The following is a 12,502-nucleotide window of genomic DNA, read 5'->3' on the forward strand; positions in this document are numbered from 1 at the left end:
GAAGCACAAGTTTTTTCTGCACCCCCAAATCTGCAAGGCCCCGAAAAGCACACAGGGCGAGGAGATATCTCAGAGATAGCACGTCCCCAGAATCTTAGGCACAGAGGGGTCCCCAGAGTGTGGAGTGTGAGGAGAAGGGCCTGGACCCAAGGCTGGGCCCCACAGGACTGAGTGTGGGCCCGCCTGAAGCTCTGCTCAACCAGCTCCCGACACCCATTTGTGCTGCTTGGGAATGGCCTGCTGCGCGAGCCAAGCTGAGTGGGCCTCTTTTTTACGGCTGCAGACTTTGAACTTTATGAGGTCCCAAGCGTCCATAAACCCATAGAGTAGGGAAGATGACTCAGTTGTGAAATGTGGATCCTGGCTGTGCCTCGGGGAAAGATGGGGCCCTGGAGAGCAGGCGACAGTGATCCCAGGGAGGACCGGGACTGCAGCACCCTGGGAAGTCTGCCTTGACCCCGGGGCAGGGGCCGGGGAGAGGGGGCGATTGCAAGGTCTCGATTCCCCTCTGGCTGTGCTCGAGTGAGCACAGAAGATGTGGGGTCTGTATTTAGTCTGCATTTAAACCACTTACCTGCAGCTTAGCGGTGAAGATAAATAAATTTTCATCCTCTGAACTAAAAGTTCTTAGAGATTCTTTAGGGTAATTCTCAGTCTCTGGGGAAAAAATATATTCAGACCTCCCTTCTCTGCTCCTCTCGGCAGTGTTGGCCTCTGGTCTCAGGGTCAGGGAACTTCAAGTCGCCATGCACACCCTCTGCAGGGCCAGGAAGAGCCGGTTTGCAGCCTCTGCATCGGCCCCTGCTGCGCTGCCTGCTCTGCAGGGCCCTGTGGTTTCTGGTCTCAGTGTCCTTGTCCTGGATCAGGATGAGCCTGGAGGTCCCCACATTTGCCTTAAGCTCACGCTGGTCCCCCTGAGGCTCCAGACCCTCCAAAGCCTGGATTGGCCACCTAAATTCCTTACCTTGTAGAGTTTCCAGATAAAGTACAGGATGCCCAATTAAACATGAACGCCAGATAAACAAGGAATGGAAATGGGACATGACTATACTAAGCGATTATTTCTCATTTATGGGAAATGCAAAGTGAGCTTGATGCTGAGTTTGCTAAATCTGGCAGCCCCATCTGTGAATTTTCACTGCAGCCTTGCCCTGCCATGGGGGCCCCTGCTGACGAGTCCTGGCTCTGTCCACCTTCCTGGCTCTGTCAGCACAGGAAGCCAGGATGGCTCAGGGACCTGAGCTTGGAGGCCTCCCTGCCTGCCCGACTGACAGTGCCACTGGTGTGGTGCCGCACCGGCCTTGTGTTTCCTGCACTGGCTGCCACATCTGACCCTCAGCTGGACCTGGGGGAGACCTGGACTCACATCTGCCTGCTTTTCCTTCCTCCACTGTCTCTCTTCTGGCCTCCACAACGTCGCTGGGCCAGAAGCTAGAACCAGATGAGTGGACATCACCTGGTCCACAGGCTTGGTTATTCATAAGCTAAAGGCAACAGCTAATTGTCCCCAGTATCCCTTCCTCCTCCTTGTACTTTAGGGAGAAAAGCCCACTCTTAGCTGACTACTGGCTACCTGGATGAAGACAGCATCTCCAGCAGGCCTGACAGTTTAGAAGGGCCTGGCGAGCATGTCTTATTTTCTGGATGAGAATGGAAGTCACACTTGCAATTCTGGCTGTGCCTGCAAAAAAAGGAACACCCCCCACCCACCCACTCCACCCCCCCACACACACACTTTTTCTTCCCTGCTTCCTGCTGCTGGCCAGATGGGTGTGAGATGTGATGGTAGGAACTGCAGCAGCCTTCTGGGACTGTAAGACAGAAGGTGCTGGGGGCCAGGGTGAGGAATTCCGCCCATGGCAAAGGTCATGAGGAAGGAGGCTTGGCATACGCAAAGGCGTGATCAAGCCTCAGGAAACCCCCTGTTCCCGAGCATCTAACCCCAAAACCAGAGTCTGTTTTATGCTCTCACCTACACCTCTGACTTTACGGGGGCTCTCCCCCATAACCGTTTCTCTCTGAGAAGGAGTAAACGTGCAGCTCCAAAGCAATAAAAATTCCTGGGCGTGACAAGAGTGTTTCAGCTTACGGACTCCTCTGAAGGTTATCTAGCCCACCTGTATAGGTTTGTCCGGCCACATGTGGTTGTCTACAGCCTCCCAACCTGAGAGGCACGAGATGTTTTAGACTTACTAAAGGCAAATTATTTTGGGGAGTTAGAAATTATTAGTATAGTGTGTTGGTTAGGAATTATATTGGTGAAGGGTCTCTTCATTTGTTGTGTCAATAATTGCTGCTAATTCCCTGCTCTGGGTGGGACAAAGCTGTCTCAGGTCAAACCTCTCTGCTGACAGACTAGCTTGTGTGACAGGATTATCCTTACTGCCGCCACTAGGCACATGATTGTTTACTACCTCTCAACCATAAACAGCACAGAGAGTTTTGGAGTATTTTGAGAGTCTTAATTAGCATAGGACTTTTTCTTCTTGTTGAGTCAATGATCGCCGCCAGGCCTCTATATCCTTAGGTACCTGGAAATATATTAATCAATGTATTTGGAATATAGCAAAGGAAATATGGTAGTTTTTGATGTTAGCAATACTAGACTTTTTGAGTTAATGGATTTTCTCTTTTGTAATAGATCACTGTACTTTGTTATATATCACTGTGTCCTTGCTGTGTAAGAATGTAACTTTATCATATCTTAAGACTAAATAGATCTTAAGGGGAGCATTGGTGAAAGGATTTTCATTTGTTGGGTTGATGTTTGCTGCTAAATCTCCATGTTCCCTACCCTTATAATGAATATAACTAGCATATAGGAAGAAATAAGTATTAACCTTTAAGCATATAGGAGAAATAAGTATTAACCTTTAAGACTAATCATGTTAACCTTGGGTTGAATAAATTCCTTTCTTGATTGTAACTCACTACACCCTCACCCTATAGGAATGTAACTTTATTTGGAGGGTGGTGCCTGGTTTAAGAAAAAACACCCTTGGAAGAAATGTTTTTTTGGTTATCAGAAAGAAAGGATCATAAAATGTAAGCAGGTCTCACTCATGGCCAGAAGATGATGTAATATCCCTAAGACCTTTTTTTAATATATTTATGTGAAGCACCTGATTTTGATAAAGGTCAGGACTGCTGACCCCCGCGTGACTCTGTATTCATCCCTATGTGTAACAAAAGGTATATAAGCAAACCCAAAAATAAAGAAATCGGATCAGTTTCCGGAAAGACTGATTCCCCCATGTCGCTTCTTTCTTGCTCCCGTTTTTCTGGCTGAATTCCCATCTGGAGCATGGATGCTATTCCACGTAATCCAAGTTATTCAGCCTCTTTTTTTCCACTGATCTTCCTACTACACTATCCATTCTCTATCCATATCTCTCTATATCTGTGATTAAATATGTATTTTTCCAAAGACGCCGACTCCGTCCCCACCTTCGAATCACCCTGGATCCACCGGGGCTGGACCCCGGCAAGAAGGCACATGGAGAGGACCCGGAGCAACCAGAGAGAAGGGGCTTGACTTTCCCGACGGCACAGACCACAGAATCACCCTGGGATGCTGGTGTTTGGATTCCTGTGTAAGGAAAATAAACTTCTGTCTGATTTAAGCCAATACTATTTTGGTATTTTTCATAGTAGCTGAATCTAACTACAACCGAGGGAGAACACAGGAGTTTAGAAAAATTTCTCAACATAATAGCCTGCCTTCCAAGGCCGTCACCAATTTTTGCAAGATCTTGTTAGCTTATTCTTTCTGCATTCCTTCTGTAATAAATCCTACTTTCCCTTCATTCAGAGAGCTGCCTCAGACCAGCTGGGGTGGGAGCAGAAATCACATTAAAGACTCCTAAACTATAGCTCTGTGTGGTGGGCAGGCCTCCCGTGGTGGCTGTTGTGTTATTCTCTGTACATCCACTGCTTGACCAGTGCCCGCTTCACCCACATCCTACTCAACTGACTGACCTTTCTACGTATTCTCCCCTCCAGCCTGAGCTAGATTATTCTAGACCAGACAGCTTGTCTAAGGGACAGTGAGGCGCATGCCCCTCTGCTGGTTTCCCCAGTAACTAATGAGTCCATCAGTGTCAAATCCCTATGACTGGGAACCTCCTCCTCCCCCTCCCCCCGGGAAGTGAGGGTGCATCCAGGTCCTACCAGCCATCAGCTGCACGCACAGCATGGGCTGTGCTCCAGGACCTTCTTTCCAACATGGAAGCTCCTCTATACATTAAACCACTGATGTGTCTGTTGCTGACTCTGGGTTCTTTTTCTGGTCTTGAAGCTAGGCCTGCCCAGGGTTTGCAGGCCTGTGTGGTGCAGCCCAGGACTCTCACTCCCTTTTACAGAGTTCTCCCAGGTGCTCAGCAAAGGCCAAGGAATGAAAGGATGCTGGGCCTGGCCTCACCTTTACACCCACTTGAGTCTGTGCCCAGGCACCTGCTTGAATGTCCTGCACGATGAACATCAAGCCCCTTCTGGTTCATGCCTGCCTGTGCGCCTCACCGATGCGCATCTGTGAACACACAGTCCACAACAATCCTAACAAACCTGGGGCACCTGCCTTTGCTGGGTCCCTGTATTATTATACTCGCACAATGGTTACATTCATTTTCTCTTTTTAAAAATTTAAAGCCTTGCAGATAGAATTAATGTTCCTTTTAATCCACCTCCCTCTTGATTTCTTTTGCCTCCCCTGTCCTACTGAGACCCCTTAACATCCCCCCCCCCAATTCTATCAGTTTGACCTGTATCCTCTCAGATGTCTTAAAATACTTTTTTACACACCTATATGTATCTGGAACTATATAACATTGTTTGCATTTTATAAAACTGGTATCAGTTGCACACATTATTCTATATCTTGCTTTTTTCACTCAGCAATAGTTTTTAAATGAAGCCACATTGAAGGGACTTCCCTGATGGTCCAGTGGCTAAGACTCCATGCTCCCGCTGCAGGGAGCCTGAGTGGGAACCTGGTCAGCGAACTAGATCCTGCAGGCCCCCCAGTGAAGACTGAGAATCCCACGTGCCACAACTAAGACCCAGCACAGCCAAATAAACAAATAAAATGTTAAAGCCACTTCGTTTTAAATAACTCTAATTTGTTTTGACTGTTATTACTATGCTATCATTCTGACACATCAGTCTACTTAGCTATCTACCTACAGGTGGACATGTAAATAGTAAATATTTGCTTGCTATTTTTTTTAAATGTTTAAACGAACATCTTTGTGTAGACTGTTATGGTCATACTTAACGTTTTTTTCCTTTTTCAGATAAAACAGGATTAGAGTTGCTAAGAGTAACAGCTTGCACGTTTTCAGTTTTAAGTCACTAACAAACTACCAGCCGACATCCTCCGCAGCATGGGGTAAATACAGGTTACTCCACAACCTCTCAAATACTGATATTATCGAACTCGAAGATTTTTGCTCCCCTGGTGGGTAACCACAGGGGTCTGGCTGTTGCCTTAAATTGAAGTTGCAGCTTTTCGTGTTGGTCAGCCATTTGGAAACAAGTTTTCTTCCATGTCAATCCTGTTGGGGGGTCTTTGCCCATTGCTACCGCGTTGTCTTTTCTTTCTGATGTAAGAGTCACATATATGCTAAACACTAATGTTTTGCCCCTTACATACATAAATGGAGCAAATGTATGTCTGTCTATTTTTACTACAGGTCTTTCAGATTCCTGTATGCTCGAGTTTATTGCTACTGTCTTCTGTGGCTTTGCTTTAAGGTCATGAAGATGCTTTCCTGCATTTTTAGTTAATAATCATCGAGTTTAGTTCTCTGCTGTTTATGTCTACAACTTTCAGATGCCTTTTGAGGACAGGCCTTTAATATTTCATCTTCCTGTCCAGTTATTGCCCATACAGATTTCCCTCTTTCTTCTTGGGCCAATTTTACCACAATAAGTGTTTTCTTATAAAAGTATGCGCTTCATTGAGGTTTTCAAAATGTAGGAGAGTAAGTCATTTCTCATCATATTTTTTAAATCTCTTGATTATGCCCTCTCTTCAGTTCCGATGTTGCTTATTTGTGTCTTTTTCCTTTTTGTCTTGATGCTTTTTTTTTTTTTCCCCCTGGAGGGCTATTTTATTAGTCCTTTCAAAACACAAACTCTTCATTTTGTTCTAGTTTTTGTTTGTTTTCTATTTCACTCATCTCTGCTTTTATTTTCTTTTCTGGTATTTTCTTTGGATTTATTTTGTTATTCTTTTTCTGGTTTCAAAAGTAGACTGTGCGGTTCACTTATTTTTAAATCTTTCTTGTTTTTCTGTGAATGCAGTTGAAGGAATGCATTTCCCTCTGAGAATGACTCTCACTCACTGTCTCCCAGTTTTTGATAGCAGCAACTTTCACTTCCAGTAAGTTCTAGATGCCTTGTCATTTCTGTTAGGGCCCCCACTAACTCATCCAAAACAATCCTTAATTTTGCTGCGGTAGAATTAATCAGCCTTTTCTGTTATGATTAGTAGCTTTGTGTCTTTTTCAAAATGTATTTCACTACCCTAAACTAATGAGAATATGGAACACTCCACCCTCTGTTACTTTCTAGAAATTTTATTTTCTTGCCCTCCCCTTTCAGATCCACAGGCCATCCGGAATTATTTTTGTTTATAATGTGGAGGGAGGAGGTCACGCTTTATTTTATTTCATTTTTTAATTGAAGTATAGTTGATGTACAGTGTTGTGTTAGTTTCAGGTATACAGCAAAGTGATTCAGTTTTATATATATGAGTCTGCGTGAACTCCGGGAGTTGGTGATGGACAGGGAGGCCTGGCGTGCTGCCATTCATGGGATCGCAAAGAGTCAGACACGACTGAGCGACTGAACTGAACTGAACTGATACTTCCCTTCTGGTTCAGATGGTAAAGAATCTGCCTGCAATGCTAGAGACACAGATTCTCTAGCATTCATGGGTCAGGAAGATCCCCTGGAGGAGGGCATAGCAACCCACTCCAGTATTCTTGCCTGGAGAATTCCGCAGACAGAGGAACTTGGTGGGCTATAGTCTATGGGCTCACAAAGAGTGGAATACAACTGAGAGACTAACATGTTTAATTTTCATTATATATATAGAGAGAGATATTCTTTTTCAGATCCTTTTCTATTATAGGTTATAACAAGATATTAAATATAGTTACCTGTGCCATACAGTAGGACATGGCTATTGATCTGTTTTGTATATACAGTTTGTTTTTTTTTTATCACACAGACCCTCAGTCATTCGTGATTTTTGGAAAGACTTTCCTTTTTTAATTAAATAATTTATTTTTATTTATTTATTTGGCTGTCCCAGGTCTCAGTTGTGGCTTGCAGGCTCTTAATTTCCTATGGGGTCTGGTTCCCTGATCCTGAATCAAACCCAAGCCCTCTGCATTGGGAATGTGGATTCTTAGCCACTGGACCACCAGGAAAGTCCCTGTGGGGTGACTTCTGAGCCTAGGTCTCAGGAGGCCTTTCTCAGTGTCACTTCTGTACAGATATAACCTCTATTCTGTCCTTTCAGTCTTTTGTCTTTCCTTGCTGCTCACTGGATATTTTCTTCTGATTTATCTTCTAATTCACTGATTTTTCTCTACAGCTCTATATAACATGCTGTCATACTCACCCACTGAATTCATTTCACTTGTTTTATTTTCCACTTCTAAACTTTCCGTATGGCTTTTTCTTTTTCTCATTAGTTTCAAATTCTTTGCCACAATTCTCAGTCTTGTCTTTTATTTCCTCAAATACAGCAAGCATAGATATTTTCATTTCTGATTGCGATAATTCCATGTATATTTCCCCCATATTGTTGTTGTTTAGTCCAACTCTTTTGCAATCCCATGTACTGTTGCCCGCCAGGCTCCTCTGTCCAGGGGATTTCTCAGGCATGAATACTAGAGTGGGTTGCACTTTCCTTCTTCAGGGGATCTTCCTGACCCAAGAATCGAACCCATGTCTCCTACTTGGCAGGTGGATTCTTCACCACTGAACCACCTGGGAAGCCCTTACCCCCATACGATAAGAATTCAATACATGCTTATTAGATATTTTTCATAGGTAGACTGTCAAACTGAAGGGACAACTTAGTGGACATCTCTATTAAACAGTTGGACCTCTGTCTTTAGGCAGGGATGTTTTCAAATTATCTAGAGTGAGTGGAATTCTAATCTTACTTGTAAAACCCTCTAAGGTGGAAATTTCTTGTCCTTGCCTGGTTATCTACCTAAGGAGAAAAGGACTCTGCTCTCTTCTTCCCTAGGAGGAGCCGGTTACCAGAGCCAGTTGACGTAGGGGCATTTGAGGTCACTACGCCTTTCCAGTCCTTACTCCAGCTGTGTAGGGACTTCAGAGAGAAAGGCATGGTCTTCAATTAACTGCTCCTTCTGGAATGCTTCCCTTGGCACCTGAGTCAGTCTCCTGTGTTTGCATGATCTCATCCATGAGTTGATTCCAAAATGTTTGTTCAATGATGCTCTTGGAAGAACTAACCCTGACACTCCCATCCCACCTCACTGGACCCTGGACCCTAGCCCCAGGCTAAGTCAAGCCTGGGGTAATGTGAGTTTCTGCAGCTCAAAAGAGAAAAGCAAGGTATTCTGATATGTGTATTTGTTTGTTTTTATGACTATATTGAAAATGTAATATATATACCATTCAATTCACCCATTTAAAGTGTGCAATTCATGTTTTCAGTAAATTCATAGAGTTGGGCAGCCACAACTGCTATCAATGTTAGAACATTTTCATCACTCCAGAAAGAAGTGTCATACTTGTCAAGAGTCATTCCCCATCCCCTCAGCCCCCGCCCCTGGAGACCTCTAACCTGCTTTCTGTCTCTGGACTTGCCTGTTCTGGGAATTTCACATAAATGGGTTCATACAATATGTAATCTTTCATGACTAGCTTATTTCATTCAGCATGATGTTTTAAAGGTTCATCCACGCTGTGGCCCATGTCAGTGCTTCGTTTTTACGACTAATATTCCATTGTATGGATATGCTGCATTTTATTTATCCATTCATCCGCTGATGAACATTTGGGTTGTTTCCACTTTTTTACTACAAAGCAATACTGCATCCACTGATGAACATTTGGGTTGTTTCCACTTTTTTACTACAAAGCAATACTGTTAAGAACATCCGTCCACTTTTGGTGTGTAGATATACTTTTTCATTTCTTTTGGGGAACTGCTGGGTTACCTGTAACTCTATGTTTGAGAAAGCACCTGACCATTTTCCAAAGCAGCTTCACCATTTTACATTCCTTCCGATGTACAAGAGCCACAGTTTCTCTATATTCTTGCCAACTTTTGACATTTTTATTGCAACCACCCTACTGGTAAGAGACATACATCACTTTGCCACCAAAGATCCATATTGTCAAAGCTATGGTTTTTCCAGTTGTCATGTACAGATGTGAGAGCTGGACCATAAAGAAGGCTGAGCACCGAAAAATTGATTTTTCAAATTGTGGTGAAGACTCTAGAGAGTCCCTTGGACAGCAAAGAGATCAAACCAGTCAGTCCTAAAGGAAATCAACCCTGAATATTCATTGGAAGGACTGACACTGAAGCTGATGCGAAGAGCCACCTGATGCAAAGAGTCAGCTCACTGGAAAAGACCCTGACGCCGGGAAAGATCGAGGGCAGGAGGAGAAGCGGGCGACAGAGGATAAAATGATTGGATGACATCACTGACTCAATGGACATGAGTCTGAGCAAACTTCAGGAGATAGTGAAGGCCAGTTTAAGCCCGGCATGCTGCAGTCCATGGTGTCACAAAGAGTCAGCCATGACTTGGTGACTGAATAACAGTCCTGTGGGTTGTGAGGTTGTAACTCATTGTGGTTTTGACTTGCATTTTCCTGGTAATTAATGATGCTGAGCATCTTTTCGTGTGCTTACTGGTCATTTGTTTATCTTCTTTAGAGAAATGTTTATTGAGACCTCTTGCCCATTTTTAACTGGTCTTTTTATTACTGGGTTGCGAGAGTCCTTTACATGATCTAGATATAAGTTCCTTATCAGACACACAGTTTCCAAATATTTTCTTCTATTTTGTGTTGTTTTTCATTTTGTTAACAGTGTCCTCTGATGCACAAAATTTTATTTTCTTTGATTTTACATTATTTTATTTGGCAGCACTGTGCGACATGCAGCATCCTAGTTCATGAACCAGTTCGAACCCACGCCCCCTGATGTGGAAGCACAGAGTCTCAACCACTGGGACACCAGAAAAGTCCCTAATTCATAGAATTTTAGATTTCAATGATATCCAATTTGTCTGTTTTTCTTTGTGTTACTTGTGTTTTGGTGTCATAGGTAGGAAATTATTGCCTAACATAGGTCATGATGATTAACACCTAGGTTTGTTTTTTTTTTTTTTTCCTCTGAGAATCTTTTAGTTCTTATATTTAGGTGACAGATCCGTTTTGAGTTAATGTTTGTATACAATATGAGGTTGAGAGACAACTCTACTGTTTTGCATATGGAGGTATCTTGTTTTATTTGATATTTTCTGTAACCTGCTGCTTTTTTCGTGATTTGGCCAAGAAAATCATTTTATCCCAGTCTTATTACTATGGCCCAATAAAACTAACTTGCCATCATGCCATTGTGTTCCCATAGTGAACTCCACGGAAAATTATCCTTGAGCACGCACGTACACACACACACTCTCTCTCTCTGTCTCTCCCTCTCTAAACCCCCATAGGATTGGGTGTGCCCTCCTCACTTCCCCCATCCCTGGCTACAAAGACTCCTGAAAGCCCTAACACAAGCAATTCTTTCCTTTGGCTGAGTCATCAGCTGTTTCTAAGTCCTTTTGGGAAAACACTAATATTTGCATTGCAACTGAGTTTATCAGACCTTTTCCAGGGAAGGTTAGCCAATTTCTCAGTAGCCAGGGTCAAGACACGGTGAAAGGCGCCCCTGCAAGGTAGACCGCATGGGATGGGAGTCAGGCGAGGTCGGTAACTGGGTGCCACGCATGCTGCTCTTCTGAGGAGGTGGCATCCATGTCACCCTGCAGCTAAAGTCCTAGAAGAGTCCTCTAGAAGCAAGCACCGTGTCTTGTTTGTCACCACGCCCCAGCACTTGGCACCTGGACTAGCACAGAGCAGAGATATATCTGGAGAGAGAACAAGCAGGATGGGAATGCCAGCAGGAACGGACTGGAAGACTGGGTGCGAACGAGCTTAAAGAGTGAGGGACAGCCAAAGGGGATCGGGTGAGCTCCAGAGCAAAGCCTGCCTCCTCTCCCATATCGGCATGGCCGGCTGTGGATTGGGCATTACACGCTCCACGCGACTGTCCCTGGAGAGAGGGCGGGCAGTGAGCACCTGCCTCAAGCCGACTTGTTCTTTCCACTTGCGCCTTTGGGAAATGCGCTCAGCCCCTGCTCCCAGCTGCATCCTCTGTCCGGGGGCCTCAGCTGTGTGGAGGTGGGGCCCACTCTTTGTCCTTCAGGGAGCAAGATTGCAGTGTCCGCCTGCTCTGGTCTGGCCCCAGCCCAAGACTGAGTATGGCCACACAGGCCTGCTCCAGAACCAGGCAAAGGGAGGAAAGCAGCTGCTTGCCAGCATGCTGGCACCAGCAGGACCAAGGCAGCTTCGGCACTGCCTGCTGGCAGTCTGATAAGGGCACTGGCCACTAACCCAGTTGGCAAGCAATGGAGAGAGAAAAAGAAACGTCTGCTCTTCACCGCTCAGGCATAAAAGGTGCTGTCAGTGGGTGTATTCAAGCCTGCAAGCTGCTGTCGTAGGTTGAACTGCATCCTTCCAAAAGATAGATCTAGGTCCTGAGCCCCAAAACCTGTGAACGTGACCTTATTTGGAAATAGGATCTTTGCAGATGTAATCAAGGCAAGGATCTCAAGAGGAAGGAGATGGTCCTGGATTTAGGCTGGGCCCTAATTCCAACAACTGGGAGAGAAGGGAGGGGGAGATTTAAGAGATTCGGGAAAGAAGGCCACGTGAAGACAGAGGTAGGCAGGAACTGGAGCAAGGTGGCCACAAACCATGGAACACGTAGGGCCACCGGAAGCTGGAAAAAGCAAGGAGGGCTGTTCCCCTACCGGGCGTCCGATGGGGCCTCATCCAGCTGTGAAATGCGTTCCTGTGAGAAATGAGGCAGTTTGCGGCCCAGCCTATGGCCACTGGGTACTCATGTTCCCAGGTTCCAAACTAAAGGCTCCCAGGCCACCAATGGACAGTAGGTGGGGTTCCGGGGGGGGAAGGGAGGGGATAGAAAAGAGGAGGATTTGAGACTTCCCTGGTGGTCCAGTGGCGAAGAATCTGCCTTGTAATTCAGGTTCCATCCCTGGTCAGGGAACTAGGACCCCACATGTTGCAGAGCAACTAGGCCCAGGGCTACAACTAGAGGGTCTGTACGCTGCAACACAGAGTCCCATGTGTCCAAACAAGACATGATGCCGCCAAATAACTAAACGTTTTTTTAAAAAAAGAAAGAAAGGAAGAAAGGAGGAGGATTTAGCTC

Source organism: Ovis aries, chromosome 11, assembly GCF_016772045.2.
Source record: "Ovis aries strain OAR_USU_Benz2616 breed Rambouillet chromosome 11, ARS-UI_Ramb_v3.0, whole genome shotgun sequence".
NCBI lineage: Eukaryota > Metazoa > Chordata > Mammalia > Artiodactyla > Bovidae > Ovis > Ovis aries.